This window comes from Chionomys nivalis, chromosome 3 (genome assembly GCF_950005125.1).
Source record: "Chionomys nivalis chromosome 3, mChiNiv1.1, whole genome shotgun sequence".
Lineage (NCBI taxonomy): Eukaryota > Metazoa > Chordata > Mammalia > Rodentia > Cricetidae > Chionomys > Chionomys nivalis.
This window is the reverse complement of record NC_080088.1, coordinates 11,219,810-11,230,845: the sequence shown is the minus strand read 5'-3', so window position 1 is coordinate 11,230,845 and position 11,036 is coordinate 11,219,810. Positions and strand designations below refer to the sequence as shown.

At 42.9% G+C, this 11,036-nt stretch overlaps 1 long non-coding RNA gene across 1 annotated transcript; it reads left to right on the top strand.

The window, feature by feature from the left end:
* The first annotated feature begins 607 nt into the window (after positions 1 to 607).
* On the top strand, positions 608 to 9,137 carry LOC130870690 (uncharacterized). The gene is made up of 4 exons (XR_009056789.1): positions 608 to 660; positions 2,787 to 2,895; positions 7,373 to 7,606; positions 9,017 to 9,137. It is a non-coding gene; the product is annotated as an uncharacterized LOC130870690 (long non-coding RNA).
* The last annotated feature ends 1,899 nt before the right edge of the window (positions 9,138 to 11,036 follow it).

Here is an 11,036-nt window from a genome sequence, read left to right as displayed (position 1 = left end):
GGCATGCCTGTGGGGATGGTTTTGGTTAGGTTAATTGAGATTTCTTTTTAAAAGCCACCCACTATGAGTGGCGACATTCTCTAGGCTGAGAAACTTAGACTGTGTTAAAAAGAGGAGGTTGAACACAGCCCCTTTATTCTCCGCTTCATGAATGTAGACAACGTGTAACCAGTCTTGTCATGCTCCTGTGGCCATGACCTCCCAATCACAGGGGACATATCCTGGAACTGTGAGTCAGAATAAACCCTTTCTCCATTACGTTGCTTCTGTGGCAGTATTTTGTCACAGCAGCAAAAGCGTGACAACGAACTTCCGTTGTGCTTCATCTGTCTAATGAGCATGTCAACAAGATCTCCCTGCACAGGAAAGAGTCAACTCCGCAGGCCTGAGCTACTCAAATCTAGCACGTCGCCCACACGGGTTTGTGTTCATGGCCTGTGGCCAGTTCCCAAATACTGAACTGTTAGAATGTCCCGAGAACGAAGACTGTTTTGCACACTGGGAGCCTTGAGCAAACTGTACTGGTCTGTCTGGACAGTTTTGTAAACAATGTGATTGATGGTAAACACCAGTTTGCCTGCTAGAAATCTGGAGCTTTGGTGGTTGTGGTCGGTCTGTGTGAAAAACCTTCAGTGAACAAACCAGGCCTTGTAGGTTCAGGTGAGCATCCTGCGTGTGTGTGTGTGTGTGTGTGTGTCTGTGTGTCTGTGTGTGTGTGTGTGGTCTCAGCTCGCTGCTGAGGGGCTAAGCTATTGCACACTGTGCAGTTCCTCAGAGGGAAGACTTCTACGCTGGAATGTTGTGTCCTTTTGACAGGTGCCTCCTTCTTGCATGATTTTGTAGTGTATCTTTTTACTGTCCAGAACTAAAACTGAATAGCTCCTAGTCATGTGAGCCTTTGTGGGGAATCCCTGCACCTAGGAGTAGCCGGAAAGATGACTGACACACTGTTTCCAAGGCGACTGAAACTCAAATGACAGTGTTGAGGAAAACAGATGTTTGATGACACTTCCTAAAACAAGCAAAGACTTTCTTCAGGACCTTGGTGCTAGGTAGAGGAGGCACAGCTGAGGGGTTTGGCAGAACGGGAGTGCTGTAGAATATTATTTTAAGGTGTATTGCTTTTGTTTACGCTACATTTGTTAAACTCTGTGAAGCTGTGATTCTTTGCCTGTGTAAAACACCTGATAGTCTAATCAGGAGCTGAACAGTCAATAACAATGCAGGAGAAAGGATAGGTGGGGCTGGCAGGCAGAGAGTATAAATAGGAGGAGTAATCTGGAGAGGAAGAAGCAAGAGAAAAAAGGGATGACATCAGGGGTCAGCCACCTAGCTACACAGCAAAACAGGGAGTAAGAGTGAAAGTAAGATTTACAGAGGTAAGAAAGATAAAAGACCAAAAGTAAAAGGTAGATGCAGTAACCAAAAAAAAAAAAAAAAAAAAAAAAAAGCTATGGCCAGGCAGTTATAACTAAGAATAAGCCTCCGTGTCATGATTTGGGAGCTGGGTGGTGGGCTGCCCCCCAAAAAATAAAATTCCTGCAGCAACGGAGGAGACCAGGCTCACTCTGAATACAGAATGAACACATGTAAGTCAATGTTCAGTACAGAATGGCAGTCAGTGATGGAAAACTGCTGAGCAGAATCATCGTGGTAAGTGAGATTCCGTCTGAACCGCCCTAATAGGATCCTTGCTGAGGACAAACCAGGGTGATGTGACGCTCGGGGATGGCGGAGGATGAGGAGCAAAGTCAGCTGTGCAGGGTGACTAGATACAAAGGAGTTTAAACAGAGGGCTTCTGTTACACTCGCTCAGTAGGATTCTTGGCTAAAACTGGATTTTATACGAAAATGCCAGGTGAACCTAGAAATTTCAAAAACCTGACTGATACTTGGCCAAGCAAAGTATTTTTGTTGGTGTACAAAGTGCTCAGCACAATGTCTGAGCCAAGAGTTATTAATATCACAACTGGCAGCAACCTGCATGGCTTTGGGATTGACCTGACTGGAGCGATAGGGAATGAAGAGATGGCAGACTCTTGTGCAGAAAAGCTGAAGTTGGCTGGCGGTGCACTCTGATGAAGCTGCTCCAGCAGCCCAGAAACTCTGCATGTTTACTATATACAGCTGAACAACAATGGGGGCCGGGCTAGCTAATCTTGATAGGAGTTCTCTGGAGGAGAGCGATCTCAGGCAGTCAAAGGAGGAAGTTGTGATTGATACTTTGTGTGCATACTGTCAACACCTTCACTAAGGGAAAGGCTTTGCCATTCCCGTGAGACTGATCTATTTCTGTGGGTCTGAGGCTCTGGGGTCTTGACATGGCTATACTCATGTCATGAATGCTCATTCGTACATGAGTACAATGTATCCACTCCCCACAATTGAATATTACTTATAAACATAAAAAGTACTACAAAGACTAATCACATTATTAATAAGTGGTTGAGATGATTCTTTCTCATTCTTCCTTAAATATTTATTTACCTCACTTGTCCTTTGGAGTTCTAGCTAGCTTCCACTGAACACAGGAACTGAAATTCTAACTTCTAAGACTATCAATAGTTGCATTGAAATAACTGAATATCACTAGCAGGCAACATGAGAGCATTTGTGCCTCCTGCCTTGCCTTCCTGGTGTCTCAAGAGGATGCAGCATGATGGTATCTGAAAAGTGTTAGCCAACATCTATCTGCTTGCAGAATCTGGCTTTGCTCGGCAACAATGTTCCCAGTTCTAGATGAGTTTTGATTGGGCGGTGCTAGATGGTTTCTTTTCCTTTTGCAGATGATTTACTTCAAAAGGTCATACGACCCAGTGGTTATGAATGACAAGACACAGGCAAACTATCTCCATAAGCAAAAGGAAAGGATTTTCCCTCGACTCCTGACTTCATGTAGGTACTTTTCTTGCTACTGAGACAAAATCCCTCACAAAAGCAACTTAAAGTAGGAAGGGTTTAGGGACCAGATAGATGACTTGAGCGCTATAGAGATGAATACTTTGCATTGGTATGGATCTTGGTTTACTGATACAAATTTAAGGTCAATTTTGTTACATGTATTTCTGCTCTTGTTTAAGGTATTGTGTTTGTGCATCTCATTTAAAAATGTAATGTATAATTAAGAAATAGACATCTATAATAGTCAAGCTTGTAGTCATGTTAGTTAGGTTTTCTAGATATGCAGAGATATATTTCAGCTGGATAGGTAGTCTTCAAACCTCTCAAAGACTAACACGATATGGCAGTAAGATGTTTTAAGGACTTAGGAATTTTCATGACAATGAGACACATCTGTTCCTGGCAGTACCAATCTACTTTAAGGGAAATATGGGCATTGAAAAGGCTCCTTGTGGAGTTATTTAGCCATTTGGGCAAACTGCTCTTGCCTGGACTGCTTGATGGTATGTTGTATGAACTAGACATGCAGGACCCACAGAAAAATGACTGCTAAACTTGCCAAAAGAAGGTGAAATGGTCCTTTAGGGTTCCTGCTTCATGAGAGAACTGCCAGGCATTTTGCAGGACACAGAAAAAAATCAACTAATGAACTTTTCCAGGACAAAGCATAAGATATCTTCAAATTTCCTGCTTCATGGAAAAGTATGCCAGATACTATGGACCTATAGGTTGAAGATGGATGCCCCAATGGTACAGAAGAACTTTGGGTGACTGTCCAGGAAGCCAGATGTCTCTGTCAATTCTACAGTTTTGGAAGTTGCTTACAATGCACTTCCTGTTTACTTAGGTAATATTATAGTCTTCTGGGGTCTTTGAAGTTGAAGAAAGAAAACTATATTTGCCAAATGTAAATGGACTAAATATTGAACTATAATTCTTACTTGATTACTGTTTTGTTGTGGGTAACTTTACTATGTTAAAGTTAAAACCTCCCTTTTTATTTAGACAGAAAGGGGGAAATGATGTGAGAAGTCCTTCTGTATATGTGTTGCTTTCATTGGTTAATGAATACAGTTGCTTTGGTCTACAGAAGGGCAGAATAGAGTAAGGTGGAAATTCCAAACAGAGATAGAGGAGGAAAGAAGGAAGAATCAGGGAGATGCCACGTAGTCACCAAAGGAGACAGACACCCAGAAACCTTACCGGTAAACCATGAGCCTTGTAGTAAAATATAAAATAATAAAAATGGGTTAATTTAAGGTATAAGAGCTAGCTAGCCATATGCCTAGTAGGCCAAACAATGTTTAATTAGTACAGTTTCTAAGTGATTACCTCAGGTCTGAGCAGCCGAGCAATGAACAAGGAGCCTCTGACTACACTTGAGTGTTAAGAGTACAAAGTGATTCTCTAGAGACCTGAATTTGTTTCCTAGAACTCATGTTTGATAACTCACAGTCTCCCGTAACTCCAGCTCCAAAGGGATTTAATGCCTTTGACCTGGACTCATGTGTACCTAAACTCATGCAGATACCCAAATGCAGATACACACATATGTGCATAATTAATGTAGTAGTGTGGAGCGGCAGGCCGCTTCCCTGTTGCCCCAGCTCCCGGCCCCCTGGCTGGCTTATGCCCCAAAATAATTACACGGAAACTGTATTCTTTTAAACACTGCTTGGCCCATTAGTTTTAACCTCTTATTGGCTAGCTCTTACATATTGATCTAACCCATTTCTAATATTCTGTGTAGCACCACAAGCTGGTGGCTTACCAGGGAAGATCTTCACCTGCGTCTGTGTCGGGTGGGAGAATCATGGCAACTGCCTGACTCGGCTTCTTTCTCCCAGCATTCTGTTCTGTCTACTCCACCCACCTAAGGGTTGGCCTATCAAATGGGCCTAGGCAGTTTCTTTATTAATTAACCAATGAAAGCAACAGATTAGAAAGAAATCACTCCCACATCAAATGAAAAAGTAAATAAATTTGAAAATAAGTAAAACAATCACAACAATAAACTATAACCACTACAAGTTTAAAATGGAATGTCATATTAATCATCTTTTCAGCACTATAACAAATACATGAGATAAACAACTTACATAGAACAGTGGTTTGTTTTGTCTCATGGTTTTCTCAATTCATGGTCAGCTGATCCTTGCTTTTGACTCTGTCTCAAGACAGCATATCATAACTGGAGGGTGTGGTGAAGCAAAATTCTTCATCTCATGGCCAAGGAGAAAAAGACAGTAAGGAGAAGTGAACAGACCACACTATGCCTCCAGAAACAAGCCCCCAGTAACCTTCATGCCATCACACAATCCCTATTCTTAAAGGTTCCAACTTCCAACATCCCTGGAGACCAGCCTTCCAACACAAGTCTTTGGGAAGCAGTTCATATGCAAGCCATAGAGAATAAAATTTGTCCAATTAAAAGTAAGAAACTGGAATTAGAAAGGTGACCCAGCCTTTAGGAGCACGGGCAACTCTTCCAGAAGACTCGGGTTTGATTCCCAGTACCCTCCAGCAACTTGCACCTCAAACAGGGTCACTATTTGGAGACAAAGTGGCTAAATACCCGAGCATAGAGAGACATTTCTTATTCAAAGTGCCGTAAGAACCTACAGTAGTGTCTAACCACCAGCTGTACCCCCAGTGCCAGGGCATCCAACAGCCTCTTAGGTTCTCCACAGACATGCATAAGTGCACAGACATACATGGAGGCAAAGCACATACAACAAAACAGTAAAAATGGGAGATTGAAACAATACTCAGATTGCTCCCTCCCCATTTCTGCTGCATTCTCGAGAAATTGCTTCTTCTCATTTCGTCCCTGTCATTGTTTGTGACTTTAGTAGCCTGCTTTGCCACGCTGAGCCTTGGTTTCTTCTCCAGAACAGTGCAGTCATTGAGGTAAATGAGATGCCTGCCTTAGTAGAAAGGATGGAATATGCCTTATCTGCCAATTTTCTAGTCCTACTACTTTCGCTAGTATGTTATTGTTGCTTCAACTACGAGCACTCAAATATGTTTATAGTTTCCAGAGTCCCTCATTCCAGCTACTGCCGGTACAAGAATAAATCAGTCAATGATTTTAAATTGACTTACGCAAGTGCATAAAAGTAAGTCTGAGAAGCATGGAGAAAGTTTCTTAGGCAACCATCATAAGAAGTTTGAATTAGGGCTAGGAATATGGCTTAGTTGATAATAGTACTTGCCCTAAAGTTGACAAAGCCCTGGGCTCTATCTCCAGCACTACATAAAACCAGGATTAAATGCCTGTAATCCAGCACTAGGGAGGTGGAGGCAGGAGGATTAGGAATTCAAAGGCATTCTAAGTGTATAATGAGTTTGTGTACATCCTGAGACTCTGTCTAAAATAATAATTGTAGTAACAAAAGTATAACGTAATTGGTTGTTAAGTTAAATGAGTAATCTTATATGGTAGATCTTACTGCATTAACCACAAAATTGACAGATTTGAGTGTAAGTTAAATTCTTACCCAGTTAAAATACATTGAAAAGAATTACAAGCTGGCAGGAACTCATTCCTGTCAGGGACTTACAGGAAGAGTGTCCCTAACTAGTTGCCCAGCCTAAGAGCCTATATCCTTGTCATTACTTAGAGAATATCCCAATGGGAGGTTTGACTTTGTACATAGTCAATGTGCGAGGAACATTTATTTATCAGATTTCTCAGTTTCAGAGCTTCAGTCACCTTCAGAGCAGGTGAGGGATAAAAATCAGATAAGTCACTGGTGGCTTTCACTCTTCCTTGGATTGCAAACCTTTCCCGGTAGACTTGCTTATGAACATAGATCCTGAGACCATGAAATCTACCGCTTAACAGAGTATAGTTCAGACCAGAAAGAAACTGGCTTTGTAGTCATAATCTCCAAAGATACAGAGGTCGTTTTGGCCTCTAAAAAGCCTAGCAACATACTGAGGATAAAAATGCCTGAATTCATTGCAGTATGTTTGGGGCAGAAGAATGTTAGTGAGAATATACAGAAGACCCGGTTCACATTTTCCCACCAGAGCTGTTTCAAAAAGAAAATAGCACCAATTAGTCAATGCTTCGCAGTGGAAAGTAGCATACCTTAGGAACTGGTTCAGAGAGATATTTTCGTTCTCTTGCTTTATTGTTTCAGCTAATCATTCGACCTCTGTGTGACCTTCCTTTCCTTCGGAAAATGTTCTGAATTTGATCTGATCTCTTTAAAGCTATTTCACTGGGGAAAATACTTTTGGTATTTGTGAATTTACAAAATGTTCTTAACCTCTGAAAAAAAAATAAATAGATAGGTTACAGAAAACTGAAACAAGCCCAAACGACTGCTTTGAAATCTCTCAAGTACAGGAAGAATGTAGGTGGACCAAAACAACAGTAGGGCCCAGGCAAGAATCTAGAGAAGTCTCCAAAGAAGTCAAAAAAAATGATTTTATGTGAATCATTGTGTTTGTGTTCCTTCAGTGCTCCTTCCAAAGAAGAAGAGTTGTAGAAAAGCATGAGAACAGAAATGTTACTAAAATTCAGTGTTCAGCAAGAATACCCAAGTACAACGAACCTCCCTGAACCGCCAACGAATTCATATCCAATGGGAAAGCAGTCAAGGAGAATCAAGAAGTGACCGTGCAAGGTGCTGACCTTATAGAGAACCACGAGCAAGCTGGCAAGGGTGACACGGGCCTATTATTCCAGACCTGGGTAAGCTGAGGCAGGAGGGTCTTGAAGCCAAGGCCAACCTCAGCTATGGACCCGGGGTGTCATAATGGGACTCTAGAGAAAGAGAGACAGATCAAGAAAAAGGGGATATGGAGAAGGGGGGTGTGGTAGAGGGAGAAAGAAACGAGGAGAACCCTGTGTGATGCGCATGTCTGTAATGCTGGAACTCGGTGGGTAGAGGCAGGAGGATCATCTTCAACTATACAGCAAGTTCTGGACAATCCAGAGAACATGAGACCATGTCTCAACAAAGAAATAAAATTAAGAGAAGGGGGAAGAGGGGAGGAAGAATAGGAGAGGGAGGGAGGGAGGAGGGAGGGAGGGAGGGAGGGAGGGAGGGAGGGAGGGAGGGAGGGAGGGAAAGAAAAAAACTGAACCAGGCAGGCTTCTTAGCTACATGAGCTGCTTTAGGTGCTGGAAGCAGGTAAGGGATAAAAAGCACTGTGGAAACACTTGGACCATAAGAATTTTCACGTCACAGGGAGGTAAACTTGACTCTTGATCAAAGGCTTCCTGTCCCTAAGAGTAGCCTTAGTTCTGCATCTAGTTCAGAATCCATAGAACTTTCCAGTCCACAGTTACTTACACCTCCAGTGAGACACTGTTACAAACACCACTCTGCACATTGTGTGTTCTAGAAACAAGTAAGCAATGTGCTTGCCTTAAGAAGGCACCCTAGCAATCAGAGACAAAAGAACATAGCAACTAAGGTGACAGATTTCAGAGCCAGAGGACTCTGGGATAAATCACATCACTGGACAACTTTAACCCTCAGTTTCCCCATGTACAGACTGAGACTACCAGTAGCCTACCTTGTAGAACCGCAGGAATCAGTTGAGACAAGCAGCACTTAGGACAAATAGGGCACAGATGACCAGCATATGACCAGCCTGGCCTACATGTGTATTTGTAACTTGTCATGTGACATAACATGGCAAAATCAGCTTATGGAGGAACAGTTTGTTTTGACTTATGGTTTGAGCATGGTCTGTCATGACTGGAGGGGCGGAGTTGAGAGAACTTGAACAGAAGGAGCTTCTGGCTGTTATATCCACAGTCAGGAAGCAAGGAAAGGTGAATTCAGCCTAGCGCCCCACCCTGTAGTATGCTGCAGCCCACTTTCAGGGTGTGTCTTCTCTCTTCTCTTAGTCCTCAATGAAACTCCCAGACATACATACCCAGAGGTGTGTTCCCTAGGAGTCTAGATCCAGTCAAGTTGACCAAAAGGTTGTCACAGTAAGTGAGACATTGAGACAGAGAGCTCCTAAATTCCTGCTCAGTCAGACACCACTCTGGTACTAGACCCCAATGATGAACTAGACAAGAACAATACACATATGTTTGTACAAATATTACATGTCAGTTACATTTTCTGCTTGATTTTTTTTAAAGGACAAAGCTTTAGACTTCATGGAGCCTCATCCCCTACTCTTCTCAACCAGAAACCAAACTGCATTAATATAAAGTGCATCAAGGCCGGGCGGTGGTGGCGCACGCCTTTAATCCCAGCACTCGGGAGGCAGAGGCAGGCAGATCTCTGTGAGTTTGAGGGCAGCCTGGTCTACAAGGGCTAGTTCCAGGACAGGAACCAAAAGCTACGGAGAAACCCTGTCTCGAAAATTCAAAACAAAGAAAAAAAAAAAAAGAAAGAAAGTGCATCAAATATCATCTGTATGTTTGTGGGACTTTGTGCAAAACAGATCGTAGGAATCTGTGAGGAAACTATAATAAGTGGAAGACGAAAGGCATGCTTGGAAAACATTGTACTCCTGGACAAAGAAAACAACAATTATGTGAAAAGCCTATTGTATTCTGCTCAGAAGTTCTTCTGGAACCAGTCATTTAGCACTTCCTAAAAGTCAGCTCTCGAGTCATTTAAAATAGATGACACAGACTTTCCACCCTGATGCAGCACACTTTGCCGGTGTGGCCCAGGAATACAAGGCCAGGAGCTCATTTCTGGATTGTGGTGTTCAGCCAGGTAAATCCAGACCACCTTGAGTTCTGGGCCTTTTGGCCCAGATTGTCTGGCTGCCAGTCAGAAGCCTTGGCTCCGCTGCTTGACCTTAGAGGCCCAGGAGGTAACCACTGGCCAGAGCAACTGCAGGAGGCCAGGGAGCTCTGGGCCTTTGAGCTGAGCCTCACTCCTCTAAGATTTGAATGACAGCTGGAATACGAGTTCCACCTGCACACCCGGTTACAAGGCATGGGTCCCTGTCCAATTAACAATCACACGAAAACAAGCAAAAAGTTTCCCATTAATTTTCAGTCTAATTATAAAGATATATTTAATTCACTAGAAACAAGTAGAAGCTCTAACTCTACAGAGTGGGGGTAACTTTCTCAATGACAGCTTCTGAGAAGTGTGGAGCAATTTGGAGGGAACTTGCTGGAGACCTGGTTTCAGTTTGATCGAGCAGCTTGTTGAACTTCAACAAAGGAGCTAATTTCTTTGGACCCCAATTTATGTATCTTTAAATTGGGTGTGTTTAGGAGCCCCTTTATTTGCTTTATCTCAAGAATGTATTTTTTAAAAATCATACGCATATATGCATACCTCCTTCATAAAATGTTTTGCAAAACAGCCCCGTGAGATGTTGGTTATTCCATTTGGTGCCATGACAAGCACTTGAAGCTGAGTAATTTACAAAGAAAAGACATGTCTCGTGGGTTTGAGCTAGGGAATCTAAGGCCAAGGTGCCTGGATGTGGTGCCTGGTGACGGTCTTTCCTGTGCTCATGTCAGAAGTCAGAAGGGGCAGAGGGAAACTGCTTCTATCAAGCCCTTCTGCAACAGCACCATCCATTCACTAGGGCAGAACCCTGGTGTCCCAAACACTTCCCCAAGTGCCCCACCCCCAACAGTGTTGTAGTGGGGATTAAGCTTTCGACACCCGAGTTGGGGACTGGACACATACAGAACACAGCAGATATTAACACAGGACAGCAGGGAAACAAAGGCTAAGGGAACTCACTTATTTCCCCAAATGGCTAAGCTATGGTGCAAGGTGTGATCTTGGAGGATCTCCCCCAAGCTGCCACATATATTTCCTACCCAACTCCAACCACCTTTAATTTGTCAGAATGCGAACACCTCTATGTCTGAGGAAGATAAGCCTTGCAGGAAGAGCGCATTGCCTACTTGAACCCTTGACTAATATGGGTTATACTTTGTTATTCACCTATACAATGATCCCTCTCTTTTATAGTTCTCAGAGGAACAATATAAGAGCACTGAGTTTTACATGGATGGAGACGGTGTCTGAATTTCATTCTACAGACCAGACTTGTTCATAAGAACAGTTTGTCTTCCCTATCTGTGCCCCATCAATGGTGGAGAATGTAATCAGAACATAGAGTTATGTAGATCTGACCTACTACATCCAATTCCCTAGGACTGCAGGACATATCAG